Below are 25,239 nucleotides of genomic sequence, written 5' to 3'. Positions count from 1 at the left end.
TGGAAACTCATATTCAATTTGGATGCTTGCAGCAGAATTTTAGATTAAGTGTTAAATTCCCCAAGCCAGAGAAAAAAAAAAAAAAAAAGACGTATTCTCAGCCATCCAGGTTCTAGTCATGGCTAAAATCTGGAGTTGGTAAATGCTTATCACAACGGTATAGAACCGTTCCAAGGTACTGGCTATGCCAGTTGCACAAGCGCATAAAGTGCAGGGGAAGAAGCTCTTACCATTTTTTTTTCATTTGACTTGCCTAATCTCCAACATCACAACAGAGCTCCCTGGGACACCAGGGTTAACCCTCCCACCCTGCCTACTCCTCTGATCTCCTCGGTTTGATGGATCCCTTTGATCTGCTGCTGCCACAGTCCACCACGGAGGAGAGGACACCTGGATCCCTTGGCAGAGAGGGAAATCCATCACTTCATCTTCCCCTAGTCCTCTGCCTCAAAATTGGCCCATGAAAAGGAGTAGCAGAAGGAAAAGGACAAAAACTGGAGTAAAAAAGGCAGGGGAAGGGGAGAGGTTATAGGAGCAACTTGAGCTCAGTGAGGAGGATGAAGGGAAGCTGCACCTGGCAGGAAAACATACATTTTATCTCCCACCTGGTGACAATCCCTCCTGAAGTGTGGAGACTTAAAATTAAAACAGAGACTTCATTTCATGCGGGTGTACAATGTCTAACGCTGGTTTTACAAAATTATGTGTAATCTACAAGCAAATTTGCCTTGAGGCTTTTCTGTGGCCTCGCACAGGCAGCTCTTTCCTCCTCATTTCAATGCTTAGCTACTTATATTTTACTAAATGACATAGAAGGAGAATTAGTGTATCTAAACTCACTGTCAACTGATTCTAGTGCACAACTAGATTTTTTTTTACGTGTAAGCAAATGATACAGAGGTGCTTGGAAATTTTCAGCTGGGCTGCTCTTCTGCCACCACCAGAAGGCTTAAGTGCAAACCGCTGCTTGCAGCAGAGAGACAGACTGATTCCAGGTTCTCTTGACTTATTTTAGTTAGCCAGTCTAATACAGTCCCTCATGGAACGTTTCTGATCTTCAAGGTGTTGCATATGCAAGAAAGCGAGAGTCAAGAGGAGGTATCTTTGCTCGCCAGATTAAAGAAACTAATTAGATTAAGGATTTTTTAGTACTTAAAAAACAAGAAGTGGGTGTTAGTTCCATGTCGTGCTACAAAACATCAACGTGGTGACCTCCTTTAATTATTTCCCTCATTCACACAGCTTCTAGATCCTCAAGACATTGCATTTCACAGGGACAATGGAATACTCCAAAGACAAAAGATGATATATAAAAAGAAAATAACTAATTAGATGTCAAAGCTGTGTTTAAAAAATGCTCAGTGGAAAATTAGTGAATGATTTTTCTCAGATACAAACAGGAAGTGTATCCTATTAACTAGGTACTTCCAATCCATATATCTGGAATATAAACACTCGTATATACACAATCCCTGTCCACTCAGAATCTAGTAATTTCATCCATGAGCCAGGCTGGGTTGCATTAAGGAAGGGATCAAAGTCTGAGCCAGGGATGTGTATTTGTATGGTTTACTATACCTTTTTTTATATGTGGTAACTTTTCTGCATGAGTAGCTTTCCCGGGATGATTGCTGAAATGAAAATTGGATACCACAATATCAATCATTCTCTATGTCTGCTACTAGTGCTTCTGCTTCCATAATGCTGCCGAATTTTTGTTCACAATGCACAAATTCATGCAGTTTTCATTATAGTTCTGAAGCAAAGGTAGAGAGAACTGGAAAATAAGAAGGTACCAGTCAGCACCTTTCCAAGCATGCACATGTACAATGTGTAATTCAAAACCTTACTAAGACCCAAGTGGCAATCTAATATCACTTTAAGGCATAAAATCATGGAATAGTTTTCTTCAATATTCAGGGTGTTGTTATGGCAGAAACTTACATGCTGGTGAAATACCACATATGTTATCAGCAATTCTGCAGCATAGTTATAAGGAAAATCTCTTGCCTATTATTACATCAAGACAACAAAACAGCAGCTCCCTGATTCAGAAGACACTCCTAGGAAGTCACCAAAAAAAGCTCCAAGTGGAGGAACAACATATAAGGTGAATAGTATCTTTTTCAGGGAAAAAAAAACCCAAACCAAAATATGACAAGTGCTTGAGACTAAGGACTTGTGAAGTGCTGGTAATACACTACATGCAGATTCAAAAGTGCAAAATGCTACTAGATAGAAGATGATGACAGATCTTTGCTCTTGTCAGCAGAGAGACAGTGACTGTAGCAAGTCATTATCACCCAAGTTGTTACTGTGAAGTGTAAATAAAACAAAAATAGCGACGCAGAAGATTGTAAGATTGTTGATCCAGATTCTGGGTATTTGGAAACCAGCAACAGAAGATTCAACCAAGAAGCACCTTCATCATAAACTGGAAGCAGGGTTTAGAAGAGTGCTATGTTTTACCATGAAAAGAAAAATCATCCTGTATCCAGACAGCTTGTGATAAACCTGACACAGATAATCTAGCACTAAAGACAGTCTAAAGCAGCCAATTCAAAAGAAAAATACCTTCAAGTGGTTCTGAGTAGAACAGCTTTACAGATGAGAGATGACATCAAAGTAGAAACTGTGAAAGAGTTGTTGTCTTCTTGAAGCTGAGAATTCAATCACGGTTCACTAATTATACCTATTTCAGTCACAGTCTTCCCTGCACAGCATTAGCAGAAGAAAGATTTAAGCCCATCAACCATAATACTTCACTCACTTGAAGCTCTACTGCCAAGATTTAGTTTATGCAGTCACCTGCTGAAAGAAATCCATCCACCAAAGCACATTTTGCTGCTATTTATTGTTCAGTCTTTAAGAGGCAATGTGGAGCTTATTTGACTCTGATATGGCAAATTTCAAACTAAAGAGGCTGATACAGCCCTTTTATCTATAAGCTAGGATCAGCCTCAGAAAAGGAGCTGGTACAGTCACCATACATTGTCTGCCGTGTGTATGGTGTACTGGCTTGTGATCATGCTGATAGACTTGAGGAGACAGTACGCAGAGAGGATGCATGACTGCTTCTCAGCCTCTATCCACAAGGTAACAGCAAGAAAAGCCCCTGGGTAATGCTCTGAAGAGCAACAGAGAACAATTACCATTGCTCTGAGAGACAGCAGTGTCAGGTGAAGGACAAAGGATTGCAGTGCTTGAAGAGCCTGGTTTGGATGCCTTCTTGTTCACACACTAAACAGCCTTTCAACACTTTGACACTACCTTGAAATGCTGTTTGTACACATGGACTTTTGCATACACTTGCCAATCTACCACGTACAAATCAGTCTTCTGATTATTTGCTATTTATTTGTCCATCTCTATCATAAATATGGAGAATTCTTGGCTGAGACTGGCTCCCTAACACTCCTTGGGGGGAAAAAAAACCCAACAGTATATTAGATCTTTGAGGAGATGATAAATAAAGATACTCAGATTCAAAGATGTAAAGGGATTTACTATCAAATCAAGGGCAGTCAGTAAGTACCACAACGGGGAAACATAATACAACTTTATCATTGCAATTCAACTCAAGCATGTTTTTAGATACCTAGGATTCACTGAGACTGAGCAGATGTTGACTGTGTACTTGCTGTTCTTGAGGATAGTTGGATACGCGCAAATATTTGTCAGCTGGTCAGCTAGCTTGCAAAAGAGTGTAGATAGCCTGTAGATAGCTACTGAAAGCACATGGAGAAGCAAGCACACACTGATTTCAAGAAGAAACTGTATTAATAATGACTTGTCTTCATGGAAATGTTATGACCAGTTGTCCAAAGAGAAATTTTGAACGTTTCAGACATCAATGATAAGAAAGGTATTACTAAGATCTCAGGAGAGGCATGCATCTTCTCAGCAGACAGGAATTCATCTTGAAACTTGACTGTTGCTCAAAGCAAAGAATTAGAGATCAGAGAAGTACTGTCATGCCCACGTACATCCTGTTCCCTGAGAGCTGGCAATATGGAAAAACTACGAAAAACCGACGGTAACTTTAGGTACAGAGGAAAAAACAAAATGTGGACCCTGCTGAAACAATCCTCAGGCCATCTGTCTGCATTTCTGTGAAATGAATGGTTAATATGACACTTGCAGAGCACGTCCCGTGATTAGGCCTCCCTGGCAGTGCAGAAAGCTACAGAAAGGATGCACTTTTCATTATATCCTGGGACATACCACAAAAGGTCTGAAAGAAACAGCAGAAGATCCAGCACAAGAATTAATTTTAAGGATATAAAGCTGGGCACAGCATCCAACAGGAGGAAATATTTGGGTAGGGCATCAGTAGTCAAGCCCTATTGAATTCTTTGCTAAGGAATGGCGGAAAAAGGATTGCAGAGATAAGCTGTGCAGCAAATGTTCTCTGTTTCCCGTGAGACCTGTGCTCCATATGTACTCCATGTTTCAACTAGTGAGGACAAATAAGACATAATAATTTCTGAAGACAAATTTCTTTGTACTCCCACTTGCACAGCCAGGTTTATCTTGTCCAATATATGAGCAGGTTGGACCATGGGTGTAAACGAGTTCCACTTGACTCAGCAAAACACAACACTGTAGTACAAAAGTACAACACTGAAACAAGTATACAAAAAACTGCACACTAAGTTTGCACACCTTTGCTGTGCTTCTAGTAGTTTTAGTGACAGGAGAAAGCTGGGAGCCTTAAATCAGCTGCAAAGAGAGTATAGTTATTAACAAATCTTCTCTAAGCTTGGACAAGCACAGGAGAAACAGATTTCCTTCTGCAATTAAAAAATTCATGTGCTATGTGTCTGTCCCTAAAAGTGCAACAAGCAATATCAGTGAATGTTGTTACCAATATTTCAGTGCCAGCTGGGGTTAAGCAGTTTTCAGCCAGCTTCCCAACATGTAGACTCTCTTTCCTGAAAGGCACTGTGTGCATACTCTCCAGCAGGAATTTGAAGATCATCTCTTTGTTAACCTCCTTGTGTTGAGCTCTGCAGCATTGGCCAGACAACTGATGCCAGAGGGAATCTAAACCATCCAAGACTGTCCCGATGTCTAGGGAATGGAAGTCCATTCTGTCCATGTCACATCAAATCATGCATAAATCGTGAGCATGACCCCAAGTGCTTGGGCTGTGTACTTAGCAAAGCTATACTGAAGAGGATTGAAGAAGAGCTCTACAAAGTTATTTTAATGAAAACTTAAATGAGGAAGAGATTGGTGCCTTTAGGAGTCTACATCTACTGTCGTGTGCTCCTTACAGTACAGCTAGTATTCTTAATCAAGAGTAAAGACTCTTCTTCTTCATTACGTTTTTTTCCACATTTTTACTAAAAATGTTCCCAAATAATAAATAGGTGAAGCCTCACCATGCAAAATGGATTATAAATACATATATAATTGCTGGACAGTCACTAAGAACAAAATTGCAACTACTAAGCTACCAGTCACAGAACATTATCATATTTAAATAAAAGTAAATGGATATAGATGCCCTCAAAAAGTATTATTAGAATTTGCCACCTTACATGGCAACAGCAACATGGCAACAACCGGACTCCCAGCTTTGTTCATAGGCTTATTTAGCAGAAATTTCTTAAAGACAATTGCATATACAAAGTAATTAAAAGACACTGATATTCCTATTTCAGGAAAAAGTAACATTGCTTTTTTGAAGACAGAGCAATAAGAAGGGGAGAGGAGTACAATGCCTAAGCCGTAGTCTCAGAAGAGTTTAAAGTAATTTAATTTCTTGAAACATGGAGTGGTTTCAAAATATGTGTTCAACATGCATCAAAATAAAATGAAGATACTTTGAATTTAAAATACATCTATATTTGCAAGAGGCTGCCATATCTCCTACTAGCAACACATCCAAGGGCTGGATTCAGAGCCTGAACTTTGGTGTCCTATATCCCTGGATAATACTCCAAAAACTAGCATGGTGGCTGCTGTCAAGAAGGGTTTGGGGTTTTTTCCCTTCCCTCTGCCTGTCCTCTTCTCCTTTTCCTGTATCTTGGACCAAGGAAAATTTCTCCTTGGATATTTTGCCAAAACTTAAGTGGTTTGGTTTCAACACGTACCTCCTCACAACAAAACTCTTCAATGGCTCATATCCCTCCTGGCAGTTTTGAGTGACTGGCAACTTGGGCAGTGCCCAGAGCCAGGTGGCTGTGCCATGCTTTGGAAGTCTGGTGCAGGCACTTCCAGCTTGAGAAAGGCCTGGCTGTGGTTTTGTCCATTGCTCATTCAAAGTCCAGCAGCACCTTCACTAACATTACCCCGCACTCCACAGTTCCTCAATGTCCGTATCACAGACTGCTAAATGTATTCTAGGTGATTCTTCCTGGAAGAAACAATGAAAACATTTGCTGAAATTAAGCAGGACAGTGAAAACCCACTTTCACATTTTAGAGTGGAATCCAAATCCATATTTTTCAATTTTCCAAAGATTTGTGATTTACTTCTAGTCACTGTGAAGTTTGCTGGATTTGAACAGCCAACCTAGTGATAAAAAGATTGTTTGCTCCTTTTAGTACATTCTTGACTTATCTTGAGCTGTGACTATGGTTGCTTATAAAAATTAAGATGGGAATAAGAGATTTCTGCTATATTATGACTCAAATCCCAAGTAATTCTGAGGTCTGACCAGGCCAATTCAATGGCAATACCAGCAATTTCAATGGTAAAAATATCTGAGGAAGGCAGGCAGGAAAGGGACATTCTACATTCATTTCTAACCTGTAGTAACGCTGCTGTGAATGAATTTTAAAACCCCTGGAAATTTGGCTCAAAAGTAATAACAGAAATGCTGACAAAACCAAAGTTTTGTCACTGGGGATGGTCTTGCAGGCAAAATTATTCCAAAGGTAGTTTAACACTAGTAGAACTAATCAAATATAGAAACTAAGAGTTTTAAGTGATATTTAGTCTAATTCAAGGTTTTTTATGTTTCTGCTAGACAATCCTTTGAACTACTGTAAAGTATATCTACTTGGAATGTCTTCAAATTTTGCTGTGCCTGAAACCAAAGGAATTTGAACTTTCTGGGGTTTATTTTGTATTATTTCTTTCAAAATCAGCTATCTTACAGTCTAATGTATCATCAGTGAAAAATGTGTTGCAAAGAAAAACAGCTATTGAATACTACTCCCCTCTAATTACTTTCTCCAGCAGGTGGTGAGATTATTGTCTTCTGTAACATTATCTACTATAAACTACAAATAGCACAGTTGTAACTTAATATGACATGAACATTAACACTCTCTCCTGATGTTCTGATTTTTTTTCTTTTAATAATTGTGAGAGCAGGGGACAATAGAGTCAGGAGCACAAAGTTTCATTTAATAGCTACATAGCTGAGATACTTTGCTTCATGCATCATACATATGCACCTCATTATCCTACATAGTAGAGTATTAACAGTGTATGTCATACTTTTTTGCTACAGGGTCAAGCAGTGAATGGGATATGGTGTGACATCAAATTAGGGTCCCTTGACGTGATTTCAAATTAAGGTTCCAATCCTACAAATATTACATCTAGAGTAAAACTTCCCTTCAGAAACCTTGAAGTCAGTAGGATGACCTTTATGCCCACGGTTACGTATAGATCCAAACCCCAAGAACTTCTAAACATGTGTAACTTGAAATCCCTGGCACTTTTTGTGCTTTGAAAATGGGACATGAGCTTTTTGTTAAAATGATAATTATTCATGAGAACAGAGCAGGTCTTAAACTGATTCAAGCTCTCAGCACTTCAACACTAGATTTGGTGCAAGAAACCACCAAATAACAGTGACAGTAAAAAGAGATAAAAGGATGCAGTAGGCAGATATAAGTATCTGTTAAAAAAAATATATAGAGAGAGAGCTTTCTCTCTCTTTATATATATATCTCAAGTTCATGAAGGGCATATTCCAACTTTGGTCCACCAAAATCAGTTACCCGGCTCCTATTTTCAATGATGCGACTTGTTACTGAATCACAGTGAAATAATTGCAGTGACAGAGGTGTCCAAAGTCATCAAAGCTCTTTAAAAATGTTGAGGAAAACTCAGCAACTTAAACATTTGGACAAGCAAATTCCTAGCCTCATTGTTTATGAAGGACACAGCTGTGAAATTCTCCATAAGATACCACCAGAAAGTAAAGTTGTAATGATTACACCAAAATTAATCATTAGCTACAACTGCAAACTTCATTCAAAGGCCATCATAAAAGATGTAAAGTCAAACATTAAAAAGCTAGGAGATGCCAGAATTAAGGCTGGCTGTGTAACCTCAGTTTAGCCCCCGTAATGAATACACTATATAATGCAATCTGCAGTTATGTGATAATACATTATTTTCTGTAGGATCATTGCCTCACTCAGTTCACAGCAAGGATTAAGTACATGATAAAACCAAAAGGAATAGGATTTGATAGTTTTCAGAACTTGGACCTGCTTCAGTTCAACTCAATGACACAACTTTTCAAGATTTCACCCCAGAAATGTTCTTAAATGGGTCTGTTAATTTTGTTGTGGAAGCACGGCTAGCAATCATTTGGAAAAAAAACAAAGACACTGAAGGAGGAAACCCCCCCAGCCTGTTATCCTTCCTCCTCCTGCTGCTTTTCTGTCCCCTCTGCTGAAGTTACTTGCCTTCTCAATTAAAACAAGCCACGCAGACAGCTGATTTGACATTGGCCCCATGGAGGAGGCAGAAGGTCCGGAGGAAGCGCAGGGGCACGTGGCCGGAGGTGGGGACCTGCAAGAGTGGCTGTTCTGCCAAGCAAGGAGCTCCTCCCGCATCAGCAGGCAGCAGGCATCCTCCCTCCCCATCAGCCGCTCATTTTCTGACCTCTTCTGCCCTGAGAAGGTTTTCATACTCTCAGTTATGCCAAACGTAAATCATCTGTTTGTGTAGCTGCAGTCTATTGTTGTGGCCTCGTCTTGCTGCAGTAGGAATGAGCAGCTGGGGCCTGGAGCTAGGCTGTAACCTCTCTAAATAATAATGCAAATAGTCTACTTTGTAAAAACAATAATCAGTAGAATAATTACTATTTCACACTGCTACTTTCAGCTACCACAGATTTCAGAAATGCAAGTTCAGAACTGCAAATATTATTGCCATATTGCACTTTGAGAAGAGTACACCAGGAATGTGGAGCCCCATATGGTGCATTGGCCTGCACTGGTGCAGGTAAGACATGAGACCTGGCTGCTAAAAATAAATCCGTCTTGTAAAGGGTGAATCTTGTCTAAAAAAAGCAGTGTGGCATTTTTGAAAGGAGATAATGTTGTGAGCAGATAGAGGTGAAGTTATGAACATAATCTGCTTGGATTATGAAGATTAAATGGCATTTGACATACTTCTGCATATTATGCTGGCACATAAGGTCAGGAAGTACAGGACAGAAAGCACCGTCCTTGTCTGCTTACAAAATGGTCCAGAGACAGATTTCCCTGATTAAGAGTTACGAGTTAATAACCCAAAGAAAGCCAGGGAGTGGAATGGCACATATATATACTGGTTGATAAATTTTACAAGTGCCTCTTTGCTAGGGTGGATGGGAGACCAGCTGGGATGCCACAACAGCACAGTGTGCCGTCATTGAGGGGGATGCTTGGGAATAAGTAACGGGTTTGTGAGGAGCTTCCCTCGTGGGAGTATGCTCAGGCTAGTAAATGCCACACGAATGCCATAGGGGCCCTCTCCCGTGGCAGTAGTGGTGTCTGGTAGAGTAGTGGCTGTAGCATCCCTCCAGCTGCACTGCCTCACTGAAGGGTGCTCGTCTCTTCCTGGGCCACAGCAAATTTCCACCAGGCTGACTGCGAAACTACTCAATATCCTTACTCTTTGCCTCCCACCCTTTTGTTCCAACCACCCAAAACCTTTTTGTTTCTCTCAAGACGTAGAGAAAGCTGCAGTCCACATGGTTGAGGTTAGTGGATTTCTTTGCATTCAGGGGAAGGGCAAATTATTTCAGAGAAAGGGATTAGATCTTGAAAGGCCCAAACAACAAAGTTGTGCCACTCATAGGTTTCATTACCTCCATGCAAGTGGGATATTATGCAGTTAGGAAGGGGGTATGAAAGGGAGACACTGTATCTGCTATACATTTGCAAAGAGATTTCCAACAACTAGAGAGAAGAAAGCACCTTAGAATGACAGGAAGAATAACAGGAAATCAAGGAAAATTAAGGGAAAATATGGGATTATCAGAAATATTCCGGCAATTAAAACACTCCCAGAAAGTGTGCCCTGTTTCCTGAGGGAAACCGTATGCAACACCCTACACTCATCCTGGGCTGGTGCTCTAGCTGAGAGTCTCTGTCTCACCTGTCAGGCGCAGGCCGGTGTTACAGAGGGGGACAGATCTCCTGTAGGCTGTTGGACCACAGGAAAAGCTGGGGCAAAAAATTTCAAAGTGGAAGCTTTAAGCTGGATTTACCATTAATCATCAGACCAGCACAGGCAGCAAGAGGCAGTGAGAATACAGCTCTCCAAGGCAGCACGTAGGCACCCGGCAGGTTTTCAGAGGGTCCATGTCTCCCTGCTTTTCCCCCAGAGCGCGCTGGAAGCTGGCAGATGCCCAGCTCTTATGAAAAATCAGGCTGCTTCTTAAAAGTGTAAGAAACTAATTTTAAGTGGACATTTTTAGAAATTTGGCCTTTGTTTCTCCATCAGTTTTTCATTTCCTGGTACATCTTTAACAACAAAATATCTTTAGCAGCAAGAAGAAAAAAAATTCTTAGCAGTAGATGGGGATTTTTCCAGGATCATTTCAGTGACAACTATGTATAGTCCTAAACAGTATGAGGGCATGATTCAGTGATCCAAACAAACTTTTGGGTTGAGACCAGCTGTTACAAATACATTTTTGCTCTTTTTAGGAATAAAAAGAATCTATGTGTATATTACACTCAGGCTGAGACTTGGGCTGCTTCTTGTTTGCTTTTCATCATGTTCATGCTTATTCTCATTGTTATTGTATTGCTTTCATCTTCGATAAACAGAATATTTTTTTTTAAAGCCCAACGCCTCTTGTATCTGCAATTCAAGATTCCTTGTGACTTGGCGTAGCTCAAAGAACGGCAGTCTGAGTTGCTGACCTACCTCAGATCTGCTTGCTTTCTGGTTGCTGCTTGCATTTTTCAGTGGTAGGAAAGTGACAGTGATACATATAACCTGAGTTAACGTGTAGCTTTTTCATTCTGCTCTGATAGCTGAGCTACCACACAGTGAGTGACAGGAAGCAAACAAAGCTAACAAAGAACAGAAAAAAAAAAAAAAAAAAAAAAGAAGGCATGACATAAAGTAATAAGAAATGAAAAAATATGAAATTCAGGCAAGAATAATAAAAGCAAATCCTAAAATAAATGGCAGGATTTGATTTTGCCGTGCTGGCTTACAGCCAGGTAACTGTCTGAAAAGTAAAACAAGTGAAGCAGATACACCTAAGGTAAAAATAATGTGTGTATTCTTTTGAGGGAAAGATGAACTAGAAGAAAATAAAAAGACCCATCAAGAATGATAGAATTGTGTGACTTTAACCCCTTCAGTCCCATGCTGTGTAGAAGAGTTGCTTCTATTTCTCCCTATTGCTTTTGAAAGTGGCAAATTAGTAATAGCATGAGAACAGTAGTATGTTGTGAACAGAGGGAGGAGCTGGAAACATCTGAAGTTGGATCCTACCTCCTTTTGCACCCCTCTATGATTTATACTGAGGCATGTCCTCCCAGCTCTGCTCCAGCTATAACTCCTCTGGTCCTCTCAATCTGGTCAACAGTCCTTGTGAAACCGTTTCAGAAGGAAAGATTAAAAAAAGATCTGTTCTTCCACAATTCAAGTACTTTTCTTCTCATTCCAGGAAGCCCCATAAAACAAAATGTCTGCTGAACTGGATCCAGTCACTTCTCTCAGTTACGTGGATGAAAACAGAATCTGGCCCATAACAGGAGGAACCATTTGACAGGAAAAAGTGCTTTTTCACCCACAAACTTTCAGTAGTAGCTTGTTTGGATTTTGGCACAGATGTTCCAAGGCAATTTTAATCTTAATTCCTTCTATCCCACAGGGATTTTTTTTTTTTTTTACCACATGACTGGGAGCTATATTTCCATGACTACGCTTCTTGAAATGCTTTAAAAAGCATTCAAAATTAAATGGTCCTCATGATTTTTTTTTAGCAAAAGCCAATCCTAACATGATAGCCAAATCTAAAGCAACTTTTCTATGGCTGGGAGAATTCCTCTCCTCTAATCCCTGGAAGATGTGAATTTTACTGCTGTTACTGTCAGCTGTCAACTGATAGGAGTAGACTGGCTAGGAGGAAGCAGGCAAAGATGAATAAGGTATTCTTCAGTCATAATCTCATCCTTTACATGCATGTCAATGGAGATAGGGATCATCAGTCGCTGAGCAAAGGGAAGCTCCCACAAAGATCCTTCTCACAGCAGGTTCTAGCTGTCATTTTCTGGATGATGACTGGTCACAGTTTTGATGCGCAATGGACACAATTCCCAAATGAAGTCCCTCCCTGAAGGAGCCTGTACAAATACCCTTCTGCAATGAACTCTGCTTGCTGTTATTCTTCACAGCGATCACAGAGGCCAAAAGCACTCCTACAGTCTTGTTAAGCTTATATGAAATAAAAGCTACTTATATGTCTCTGAAACCACTTCATAGTGAAGATGGGTAAACATTGGCTTTTTTATGGCTACTGCTGTATATATTTTTCCCCTTATCTTAATGCAGATTCTCGGCATATCGGTGTATAAATAAAAGCAACCTATCCATTTCCCTTCCAGATTTCCAAGAAAAGTTACAGGCCAATTAGCTTTGTATCATAAGCTTTATTGGCAGCAGAAAGCCAGAATCACAGGAACATTTGGTTCCCAGGAATTTGGATCTCGTAAGAGAGGGCCAGTGCCAACACTAACCAGAGTGTCTGCCAGTTGTTGTTCTTCACAGCTACAGCTGGCTGCCATTTCCAGCAATGCTGTAGGTTAAAGATCAATACCTGATCAGATTCAGTTTGTGACAGGTATGGCATCAGTGGGACATAAGGCTGTTTATGAGAAAAAGAGGTGACTGCCACTCCGCTGCCCTCTAAGGACAGAAGTTAGAGAGAGATGAGCAAAACTCCAAAACCTGGAGGGGATGCTGAGTTTGAACGCAGGCTTGCAGGGTCCCCCTGGCAGATGATGTGATATCTGTAACGTATAGACTGTGAAAGTATATTAATCCTTCAGAAACTAGATCATGTGGCTCTCAGTAATGAATCCTGCACAATTTGCTTTCTTCTACCTTGATCTCAGGATCTTTCCTCCCTCCCTCTAGTCTTATTTTCTCACAATAAAAGTGTGATATTTCTGAGACTGTCATAGCCCCTGAAACATGTCAGAACATTATTGTTGTAATAACTGCATCTCAATATTCCTCCTGTGCAGTCTCCCAGGATATAGAAAATACTGCCTAGGAATCCTTATTTATGTCTCTAAAGCAGAAGGGCAAGGTTACAGCTTAGATACATGAAGTGCCCTTCTCCTTTTGCCTTCAGCGTCCTCAGCAATTGCCTCAACAGAGAGGCAGAAGAAAACATTAAGGAAATACAAATGGCCTTGGTCTTGTTTCACTTTTTGGGTCACTCTTTGTAACATCATTATATTAAAGAGAGCATTCATCTTTGGTCCACGAGGCTCCCCCGCAGCCTCGCACTGCCTGAGTAATTGGTGTATCTCATCTGTGAAAAGGGGGTAGTAACACTTCAACTCACTGCAATGTTGCAAGGGAAAACTGATCAATGTACATAGCATACTTCGAACACAAAAATCTTGGTGTAAGCACCAACGATTATTAGTGCATGTGGATATCGTTGTTCCATGATGCAGCGCCAATCCAAAAGGAAGTTTTTTTTGTTTGTTTCATAATTCGGTTATTGCTAAGACAATCCAGCCAAGCGGTATTTGAGTTGTGCAGTTTAGTGCAGATTTTAGGAGGCCTTACTTACCACTGTTTCAAGCTGGGTTACTTCAGCGATTTCCAGGGAACCCATCTGCCTCTGTAGTGTGGCTCCCTAAATCTCTCCTTGAGCAGCCAGGCCACCGGCATGGAGCGGGGAGTGGAAGAAGCGTGCCATTTTCCAAACATAGTAATTGATTTAGCAGCAGTTTAAAACAATGTTGAGCATTGTCAAGGATGTTCCTTTGTGGCACTAAATCAAGTTCCTCAAGATGGATTACATACTAACCACATACTATCTAAAAATCTCAAGGGCTGTTTATTGTTCAACAATTTATGATAGCCTTGTTAGAGTACTGCATATCAGGCATCTCTGGAGTACGAGAAGAAACAGAGACAAATAGCATACAAACTATATTGAACAATTCATTACATTATATTGTCGAAACCTAAGCACAGCATGCAGATAACCCTTTTATGCACGCTGCCTTATTGAACAATAATCACTCTGTAATGTTTCAGATATTTAAATCATATTTATAATCACACATTTTAATGCAACATCCCTCATAAAGTTCTCAAGGCATTTTACAGGATGTATAAAGCATGGAAAAATACAAAATTTTAAAATGCAGATTCACCTACCACAGGCCCTGGAGGCAGGCTAATGAGGTAGATATACAAAACTCTAAGCTGACAGTTTAACTGTTTAAGTAGTGTATATAATAATTCAAACAGGTTTTAAGATAGCCTTAGTTATAAACCTGTTCTTTAACTAAATATTTGGGCTAGGTTGTATAAGTGCTTATTTTCAGTTTACAATTATGGTGAGAAACAGCAACATTTTTTGGTTCCTTATTTAGAATCTTCTCCTTAAAAGCTTTCATGGATACCAAGCTGAAAGATAAATTACTGGGGGGAGGCTTCCAGTGTCTTTGCTGAGCGGTGCTGTATATAACAACACTTCTTCAAAGAGGACCAAAAACCTTGCCTTGCTCCATGGGCCACAGGACTGTGAGCCATGTCCTCACAGTCACAGCTCTGCTAATGATATCATGTATTGGCTGGAGCACACCATCCCATGCCTCAGTTTCCCAGAGTATTTAGACAGATTTAATAACACCTGTTTCAAGCTTTTGATACGCATGTGCGTATGTGTGCATGGAACATCCCATATTCACGGTCATTGATGCTGTTCAGCCAAGGCTCCCATTCATCCTTGTCTAAACCAGCGCTTAAGGATGCTTTCCTGAACTGGTGACCAGCACAGCTGGTGCTACACTGGGCATGTGAAATGCGCAGTCAAATGATTATCTTTTAGCGCTCCACAGCATACAGGCACCTCAGGTGGACTTGGTTTGCCCAATGCTATCTTAATTCTTATTATAGAAGTGCTGTTCTTCCTACCAGAGCAGGTAGTAGCTAGATTAGTAACAAATTGGTTCCTTCTATTTTATTCGCATTCTTTTTGGTTCCAAAAATCAGGCTTAGGTTAATGAACTCTCATGAAAGTTTTTCTGAGCAAGAACTGTGCTTCTGTCTGTAGAAAATTCTGGAGGTACTGACAACTTTGTAGTTTTTTTATTTTAACATATTTCACTATGACCAGAAATATTTTTTAATATGTTGTAATGTGTAAAAAGTGTGGGAGGGTTGGGATATTTTTCTTGATGGCACTGTGTGCATGTGTCTATATTCTCATGGCATATTTGTGGCTTGCATTCAAACTATAGATCAATTCTAATTTCTCTACTTCCAGACATTTCCCCCTTCTTTTAAGTTAGCGCTTAAAAATAAGGATCAAATGGCAGGGAACTTTAAATAAAAATGCATGGTATTTTGATGTTTAAGGATCTCAAAAACAGTACCTCGTAGTTTGATGGGAGATAATTAAGCAAATAGAAAAACAGAAGCCAAAACCCTTATGGAAAAAATAGAGCAGAGAGAGACCCTATGGTGGAAAAAGAGCTGGCTAATCAACAAAGTCTAGGGATAGGAGAAAATTTGGAGGATTCATGATTCTTCGTGATTTTTTTTTAAGGATTATAATTCTATTTTTGCAAACCATTTATGTCCTGAGAGATGACTAAGGAAGCCCAGTGAGTTATGGGACATCTGTTTTTGGCTAATGCTCCAAAGGACAACACCTTCCCCTGGCTGCTTTTGCAGCTGGACGGTTGGTAGAAAGGCAGCAGCTAAGAGCAGTGGGTGAGGAAACCTGGTCAAAGCTTTTTCTAGTTTACGACATGCCCCTGACTCAGGCGTGGTACACATGTCATACTGCACTGCCACATTTTTATCTTGAAGTTCAGCATGTACCTTGTTTCTTTTGGAAAAGGCTGTGTCTACGGTAACAGGAGAAACTCAGCAGGAGTTGCTGCCACGCACGGAGGCCAGGTACACATGGTCAGCTGCTCACACTGGTTTCCTGCAAGCCCTGTCAAGCTGGTTGGCTTGGGAGACACCATCTTTCACAAGAGAAAACCAAGCCAGTCTGCTTTTCAGTGGTGTCTTAGCTCCCTGAGAGGCAGCACCCTGGCCTACAGGTCTTCATGGATCCCGAGCTCAACAGGAGCCAGGATCCCCAGTCAGGGTCGTAACTTGTACTTATGCCTCAACCTTTTCCAAAGGTAGGGTTATAACCTATCCTCACTCATTCACTTCAAACTCTCTTTCAGAGAAGCATTTTATCATTCTTGCAAAACATCTGTATTCAAACATATAGGAGAGAAAGGGAGAAAGGAAAGTGAGTGAGAATTGGCTTTTCTGGAGTCTACTGCTGGCACCTAAGAAAGCAAGCTCATGTCCATGGGTCACATCAGCTCAGGATAGCCTGAACCTTCCCATGCTTAAGAATCCCCTTACGAAATGCATAAATGATGTTGTGTTACAGACAGCAAAAAGGGCTGGAAAGATTGTTTCTGTGTCGGCTTGAAGGTACAGTTGGAACTAAAACACAGGGCATCAGTCATCAGCAGGGACAAACTGCAGAGACAGTCTCAGATGTCTTTCCACATCGCTGTGCCGACACTTCCTCATTTCTGTCTGAGTCAAAAAAATATTGCTATTTTGGATGCAAACCTATATTGAGCTTTCTCTCATACTTTGGTACATGTTTTTGTTGTCTCTTTTCCTGTCTAGTCATAATTTTCACCAAAAACAACATGTGAGGATGAGTTTTAGGTAGTGGCTTGAGCACGTGGTAGGTTATAGAACTGCGAGCAGTCGGAGACTGTCAGCCTTACCTAATGGAATAACAGATAGAGGGCGAGAATAATAGCTCACTTGTCTGCTAGTCTATTAATAGAGGAACCATCAATATTGCAAAATGACTGGTAATAAGAATATTTTAAGGATGGGGATGAACCTTGGAAATAATGAGCTTTCATTGCTAGCAGGATTGTTACAGCATAAATTAAATGCTTTGAGAAATAGTTTGTTTGGTTACTGGGCAGAAATATAGTATCAAATGTTAGTTATTGTTGTTATTTTTTATTATTCTGCTTTTTTAATGTTTAGTCATTCTTTTTTCCCTTTAGCATCAATGTCCAAAAAATACACAGAACTTCTGACCTAGGACTATATTTATACAACATCACAAAGCTTCTCCATGGCAACAGGCCTTGTCAAACTGTCACAAACACCATAATGACTGATTTCCAAGCAGTTCCCAAATAAATATGATTCTAGCATGTAAATGGAGAAAAATGCTTTTCGTAAGTGACATGTAGTTCTAAGCACCTGGGCCCTGAGATAGGATGCAGGTAGAAGAGTTAAGAGCCAATACTGCACTGTGAAAACTAGTAAGAGAGTCACTGTTCAATTAAGACTAAAGCCCATACATTTGCAAAACAAAGGAGAATAAAGGCTAGTTCTTGATACCTTTTGTCCCAAAACTAAACATGGCCGACCTCAGTCAAAAGGACTTTTCAAATTATTAAAGGCCACTTCTCAAGAGTTGAAGGACTGGACCCTGTCAAGTGAAGAAAGATTCAGAATGATAGCTGGCACTGGCTCTGCGGTACATAGATCTTCAGAAGTCCCCAAAGAAGTCAAGGAATTCAGGACTGGGCGCTCTGATTTAAAAAATAATCTGGAAGTCCCATTCTGCTTTTGAGATGTTTTCTGCTTCTTGCTGAATTCCACTGAAGTCAGCAGTACTGGTAGGAATAAGGACCTTGGGAAAATTTTTATTTAGAAATGAGCTGCAGCTATGACTTATGAGAATTGGGTTTAGGCTGTCCCTCCCCTCAATATTTTACAACCTCTTACATTTAAACAAGATGCCTCTTAAGGAGGCATATGCTCATCCACTTACCTGTCAACAAAGTACCTGAGCATCCCAAGTGAAGCCAGATGATGTGCTATGTATTATTTTAACTTGATGATCATTACACTGGAACTCTGATACTTTTTTGGTACTATGGTACATTTCTTCTTCCATCTGCCTTCTCAGAACACCCTCCAATAGCCTTACCTTGCTCTTTTCCTCCCCTTACTCACTCTCAGCTTTATGCCTTCACTCATGCTGCTTCCTAACACATTAAACAGTCTCCATGACCTCATCTGTCAAATGTCCTTTTATTCACATCCAAAAATCTCTTAAAAACCACCTCTTCCAGTAAGCAAGCTTTCTCCTTTTATCATTTATAATTCTGTCTGTCTTTTTTTTCTTCTTGTCTCTCTTTATTTTTCGCGTTCTAACAGACAGAGCTGGTAGTATCATCAGTAGCTAAAATTGCCTGACATTTCCCATTACAAGATTTTGTTTTTAGTTTCTTATAATTTTGCAGCTTTAAATTACTTGGACTGAATTTTTCCATGCCAGGTGTCTCAAGAAAAATTTTTCTGGAAAGTTTCAGCTAGACTGGTTTAGACAGTTCTGAAAATGCAATTAAGGAAAAATGCCATGGTTTAGCCATTTGAAAGAATTCTTACAGGCACTTTCTTCAAAAGCACTTACAGCTCCATGTTTTGGTGTAGAGATTTCAAGGATTCAGTGAATGCTGTGTTTTTTGCCTGGGGTCTGCCTCTGTCTGCACCCCTAGAAAACCGTCAGCCTGTGGCCCTTCCCCGGAAACTGACTTGAAGTCATGCTTAATGGAGAATTGTGAGACTTTTTGACAGATAAATTCTCTAATGCAGTAGGGGCTGGAGTGGAAAAAGTTAGGAAATTCCAGAATTAAGGTTGCTTTGGTAGCCTTAATTAGATCCCCACCTTGTGTGTAAGCCTTAGCATGCTATATTTAATTACATGATCACAAGGAGATTTTTTTCCCCACTGGACCCGGCCTCATGCAGGGCACAGGATGGTATGTGCAGCCCATGGTGAAGAAGGGCTCATTTGTGTGCCAAATCTGAAAGGCAACCACTCAAGAGGAGTAGTCATGGGAATTAAGAAAGAGGGAAAATTGCTTGTACTTTGCGTAGTTGAAGGCTTCCTGGAGATTTGGATGTTGCCTCTGTCCCTGCCAAAAGAGGGAAGATTTCAAGAGGTATTTAGCTGGGTAGCTCCATGGAAAATATTCAGTACCTACTCTTCAGTGAATGAACTAGGGATTTTAGGAAAATTGGAATCTGGTCATATATATAAGGGCAATATGGAAGTGTACACTCAAAAGAGGTCCAAATTAAAACTGCAGAGACTTGGTATCTAGGTTTTGCATGTTGTGCTCTATAGCTTTTAGCCTTCTCTTCAACTACAAAAAATGTGTACTACACTGTTAAGCCTCCACAGCAAGTTAGATGGGGACCCCATCTCTCTAATCTCTGTCAAGGTAAATCAAGTAAAAAGTTGCACTTCTGAATGACAGTTTCACTAGTGGGGCAGCTCACACCTCCAATATGTGCACAAAAATAATTACCTTGTTTAAGACAAACTGTTTAAAAACCTTGTTTAAGACAAACTGCCACAGCTGGTGTTCGGAAAGCAGATCATTACAAACAGCAGATAACTTCAGCTTATTCCCACAGAACTGGGGCGGGGGGGGGGAGAGGTATCAAGATGTCACAGATTTAGATGAAATTCTCATTCTCATCTGTGTAAATCCAGCTCTGGCAGTGGAAAGGGATGCTGAGGTGGGGTGCAAATGGTATCGCAAGGACAGTGGGATGGAGCCTTTTTGTGTAAATGGGAAACTGCACTGTGGGTACAAAAACATTCATTTCAATAAAGCACTTGGGAAAACAAATACAGAAGACGCTTGGCACTGTGGCAGTTTTATCAAACTACAAAGTTTTTCAGAGTTTTCCGTGAGGCCCTGGACGTGCTGCATATACAGTAAAAGAAAACAACAGCTAGTAATGTTTGGTCAGAGCAAGAGCTATATCTCAGTAGATACCAATTAGTTGCCAAAAACTACTGTGTATACATGACAGAGGTTAAAATAGCTTGGAAGGTTTTATTTCTGAAGCTGTTCTCTTTATAACATAATTTATTAGTCATATCCAGTTAGCACTTCCCTAGAATTGAACCCGACATCATCACATTAAGAGCTGAGAGCAAAAAGGATAATTAACCAAACAACTAAACTGTTTCCCACAATTGTTATTCAAATCCTTAATAAAGGATTTATGTTTCTTAAAACACAGTCAAAGCCTTTTATCTTGAAGTCATTTCTTTTCTTTTATAGAAAAGTAGCACAAAAAAACTTCTATATGGGTCAGACTCTCATTGCATTGAAGTTAGCTCCTCGTTTTAGGAAGATGTATGGATTGATATACCCTTCACATTCACATTTCTGTACCCAGGAAGGCAGAAAAGCTCACTTTGAATTAAGAAAAAGTAAGCCTCATTCACGAAGGCAGAAGCTTTATGAACCTTTGAATTTATCTAATAAATATTTTCCCTGTATTTCTTTTCAAGGATTAATTACAAAAACAGTCTAAAAGAATCCGCTGAAACACCATCATCAAATTAACTCAGAGCTGCACATCTCTGCTGTGGAATAAAGATCCCTTATAAACACTAGACGTTTTGAGAGGGGTGGGTCTTTGTAAAGAAATTATTCTTGTTGTGTTTAATATGACCTTTTCTTGACCAGCCTTTTTTCTCATCTCTTACGCTTGTTTTCCTGAATCTCTCCTAAGCAGTCTGAGAGCTCAGTATAGGCTGAGCAATGCCTTAGACTCTGCAGTCTTCCACTGAGTTTCTAACTAGGTTAAACATGTTCACCCACCCTTGTTCTGAATTGCCATATGCCTGCAACTTCAGTAAGCTTTGATGGATATAGCTGTGAGGAGGCATTTCATAAAGACTCCCAGCTCTTATGTTCAGCTAATTCCCCACCAACGATCAAATTGTTTACCCACACAGCATTTTGCAGTTATTGAGATTTTTTGATCAACTGTGCTGAAGTTCCTGGAATTTTTGCTCATTTTCCCCATAAGCAGGGGACAGCAAGTAAAAAATTTAGTAACCATGCTGTACCGGGGACAAGACTGAGGTACAAGCAAATCACAAGGCTTGTGCAGAGTCATGCAGTGAATCATTTTTGCCATCATCTCCAAGATTTCTGACTTTCAGGTCCAGACTCTGGCTGCTATATGATTACCTATTGCAGCTCATATCTGTTCTTTGATCAAGGTAAACCGGTGCTCTTGGCAAGTGCGGATTTTGTTCCTGTGCTCTTCCTCCCCAAAGATGACACAGAAATGCAGTATCCTAATTCTAGCTGCGACAAACGTCTGTTTGTGCAGGAGGACCCAAGGTCAGGGCAGTTAATCCAAAAGATTGTTTTGCAGTGGATTATCTCAGATGATATTTTCAAAAAAATGCTCCATATCACACATGAGCCAAAGTTCACATCACTCTTCCTCTGGACCCTTCTGTCTGTCACATCGTGTTTGTTGTCACCAGTAGGTTAGCATCTAGGGGAGAGCAGTGGAGGCTGCCGTGTTTTGTGGAGCATTGCGTGTGTATCAGGGAGGAGAAGAGAACGTGACACAGCTCGTGTCTCTTCGTCTGAGGTGGCTTACGCACAGCCATTGCTTTACCTAAGGGGTGGAATATTTTTTCTGCCTGACACAGTCTACATTTCAACAGATTTCAAGACAGTAGAAGCCACATTTGTGCTGTGAGCTAAAAGTGCCAGGCTTTTGCCTGGGTAGACGTTCTCTGGGAGATTTCTGCGATCCAGGCATTGTTTCTGTCTCCTTGTCTGGAACACAGAAGAGTCTGGAGAGGCCACATTTCCATGAAGCAGAAGAAATAGGTCATTAAGGGCTTACCTCACATAAGCTGTGAGGATTTTGACTTTAATGAATCAAGGCAAAAATACGAATAACTGAAGGTCTAAGTAACTGGGTGACCTAACCTCTAATACTTGTCTCAGCTTGCAGAACCCCAAGTCCTGAACCAGTACACTATTACAGAGAGTCCAACAACCGTCTTAAAACCCACTTTTGCAAGCCTCCAGGTTTTCTTGTTGACCTCTCTCACAGGACCCGGAAATCAAGGGATGTGACTTTTCTGTAGGACCTATCCACTGACCCCAGACAGTGATTTAAACATGAGTGCCTTCTCTCCTCATCTGTGAAGATGTCTCTTATGTGCCCATAGAAAGGTCGATTGGACTGTCATGCTTCAGGGATAAAATGCAAATGCTGTAAAAATTGTTGATTTCCTTAATAGAGTGAATACTATCAGTAAGATGATGATAAAAGACATCACGAAACAGTGGTGGGAGATGGTGTGCTGCTGAAGATGGCATTCTCTGTGCCACGAAACAAGGGTCCCGGCCATGGGTTGTTTGTACATTGTCCCTTTTGCACATTCTCCTAGAGCCTCATCCACCTGTGTGCTGCCACCTTTTCCCTAAGCTTTGCCAATGAGACACCCCCTAATAGTTGTGGTTTTGTGTCCTACTTTGCTGCTTGGTATCACCATGCTCCTCCAAGCCACACTCCATAAATACAAATTAGTGTCTTGTCTTCAGCAAAGCCCGACTAGGTGTGTACCAAAATGCAGCCACGTGTAATGATGGGCCCACCCCTGCTCTTCCCTGTCGGCCCCGCCCCACACTGACCCCATGGGGTGAGCCTGGACCAAGCCCTGGGTGCAGCCCTGCAGCACCTTCAGGTCTGCCTCCCCTCCCTATCCAGTCCTCCTGCCTGCTGCAATTCATACAAGGTTTGGGATTTGTTTCTTGGATTTTCATGCTAGTGTGCTGGTAGAAAGATGATTTGTGGGGCAGTTTTTTGAGTGTCTGCCCTTTTTTTTTTCTGAACAGGACCTTTCTCTCTGCCTCTGCAGCCTCCAAAGGACAGGCTGGTCCTGTACATGGCTGTGGTTAGGCAAATGCCTCTCCCCGTTGTTCCTGCACCTGAGAAGACACAGTCCTCTTGCTGCCTAATCCAGGATGTTTCCCAACGAATTTTAGTGCGGAAAAACCCCCATGTTTTCTCATATTTCCTAGGCATTCACCAGGAGAGGAGATTCCCCGCTAAATTTAAGTGTGAGATACAAGTGGGTGCTGGCAGAAAATGTACATACCACAAGCGTAGTTTTCAAACTGCTGAAATTACATCCATTTCTTATTTTCTGTAATGGTCTGGCAAACGCACCACATATGGACCATACAGTTACCTTAAAAATATACATGTACATGATGCATTTTAAACCCAATCAGCCTTCCCTGCAAAGCCAGCTCAGACAAATCTCCTTCCCACCTCCTCAAATGGATGGAGCATCCTCCCTTCTGGATACTCCCAGAGTGCTGTGAGAGGTGGACACCTCACTCATTGCCAGCCCTCTTCTCTTTGTGACCCCCCCCTATGGCCCCAGCAGGGTCCCGCAGGGCCCAGACCCCCTTGGCAGCATCTAGGGAGTGCAGGGCTAGCCCCTGCCCTGGGCACTCCATCAGTGGGGTTTGGGAAAGGGGTAAGTGTAACAGGATAGGGGGGGGGGGGGTCCTCTCACAGATCAGCAACAGTGGGTACAGCTGCCTCTTATACTCCCCAGGAGGACTCTGGCATAAACCACTGCCATACAAAATAGCCAAGCTGGAGGCTTCGTGCAGAAGAAACACATATTTAATATATATGTGCTTTACTGCAGAATTCTTGTGTATTAATGCACAATATATTGACATTTACTGTGAGAATTCATGCTTCATAAACATGGAATTGTTCTGTTTTCTCGATTTGTGCCAGTTTCCTATAAATACAGAAATTGGGTAGTTATCCCTAAAGCTATCTGATAGAATTCAAAAATAGATAAACAAAGAATAGCAATGCAATTCAGTCAGTAAAATTCAAAAAAAAACCAAACAAAAAATATATCTGCCCATTATCCTTTTGATGAATCTGGCCTTTTGCCTCAAAACCACTACCAATTTCAGCTGGCATGAGAAGAACATTTTATGAATACTACCCAATGTTCACTGCACTGAACTGGAAATGCTAGTCAATAACAGTTTATTATCATTATCCAGATGAGAGGCAAATTAAGCATGGGAACACTATGCTAACGTAACGTAAAGGTTGAAATGCAAAGCAGCAAAAGCAAGAAAAATTTGGGCTAAGGCTCCCTACACAACAAATTAAGGACTATTGTGACTGGATCTGAATTCGGTTTTGGTTTTTTTTTGACATGCTGGAGCACTCTTGCAAAGATATAGGTGGAGCATCAGATGTATTCCTACAGAAATTATCTTTTCCAATGAATGCTGATTATTAAAATAAAAATGTTTTGCAGGAAAGATGGAATACAGTCAAGGCTCTGTCTAAAACTGGCCTTCTTCCTTGATAATTTGTCTTCCCACCACTTAAGCAGCCCACTTGAATGGCCTAGTTCCCAAGATCGTATCAACCCCTCCTGCCACTTATTTCTGAGATGCTGTCAGTTTTGCACCTTAATGACTCAGTAGACCTCAGCTCCCATATCAACCAAGCTTTCAAAGCTCTAATTCTTCAGCATTTCAGGTGAGAGGAGAAGGAGCCAGTTTGCAGCTCCCCAGAAATTTGCCCTTCTGCTGCTTTGGAGAGCTTGTGCTCTGGAGGTGCCTCTACAATGATGTCCCCATGAGAGCGCCCAAGGTTCAAAGTCTGGGTGTCCAACCTGAGCACACCAGGTAAGTCTGAACTTTGTGACTGTTTTTCTCCACAATTTCAAAATCTTAGTTTGGAGCCAGCATGAAACCAGCTTTTTAGAAAATAAAATCTTTGAAATGGAGGCTGCACCTCCCTCTGTGTGTTGAGTCAGAGCAGTAGCACTGGCACTCAAAGCAAATTCCCTGTTTTCCCCTATGTGCTGCACACTGGTTTGGTTCACAG

Source organism: Nipponia nippon, unplaced genomic scaffold (assembly GCF_047370975.1).
Source record: "Nipponia nippon isolate SJK-2023a ecotype South Korea unplaced genomic scaffold, ASM4737097v1 scaffold_3, whole genome shotgun sequence".
NCBI lineage: Eukaryota > Metazoa > Chordata > Aves > Pelecaniformes > Threskiornithidae > Nipponia > Nipponia nippon.
Note: the sequence above shows the minus strand (reverse complement) of the source record.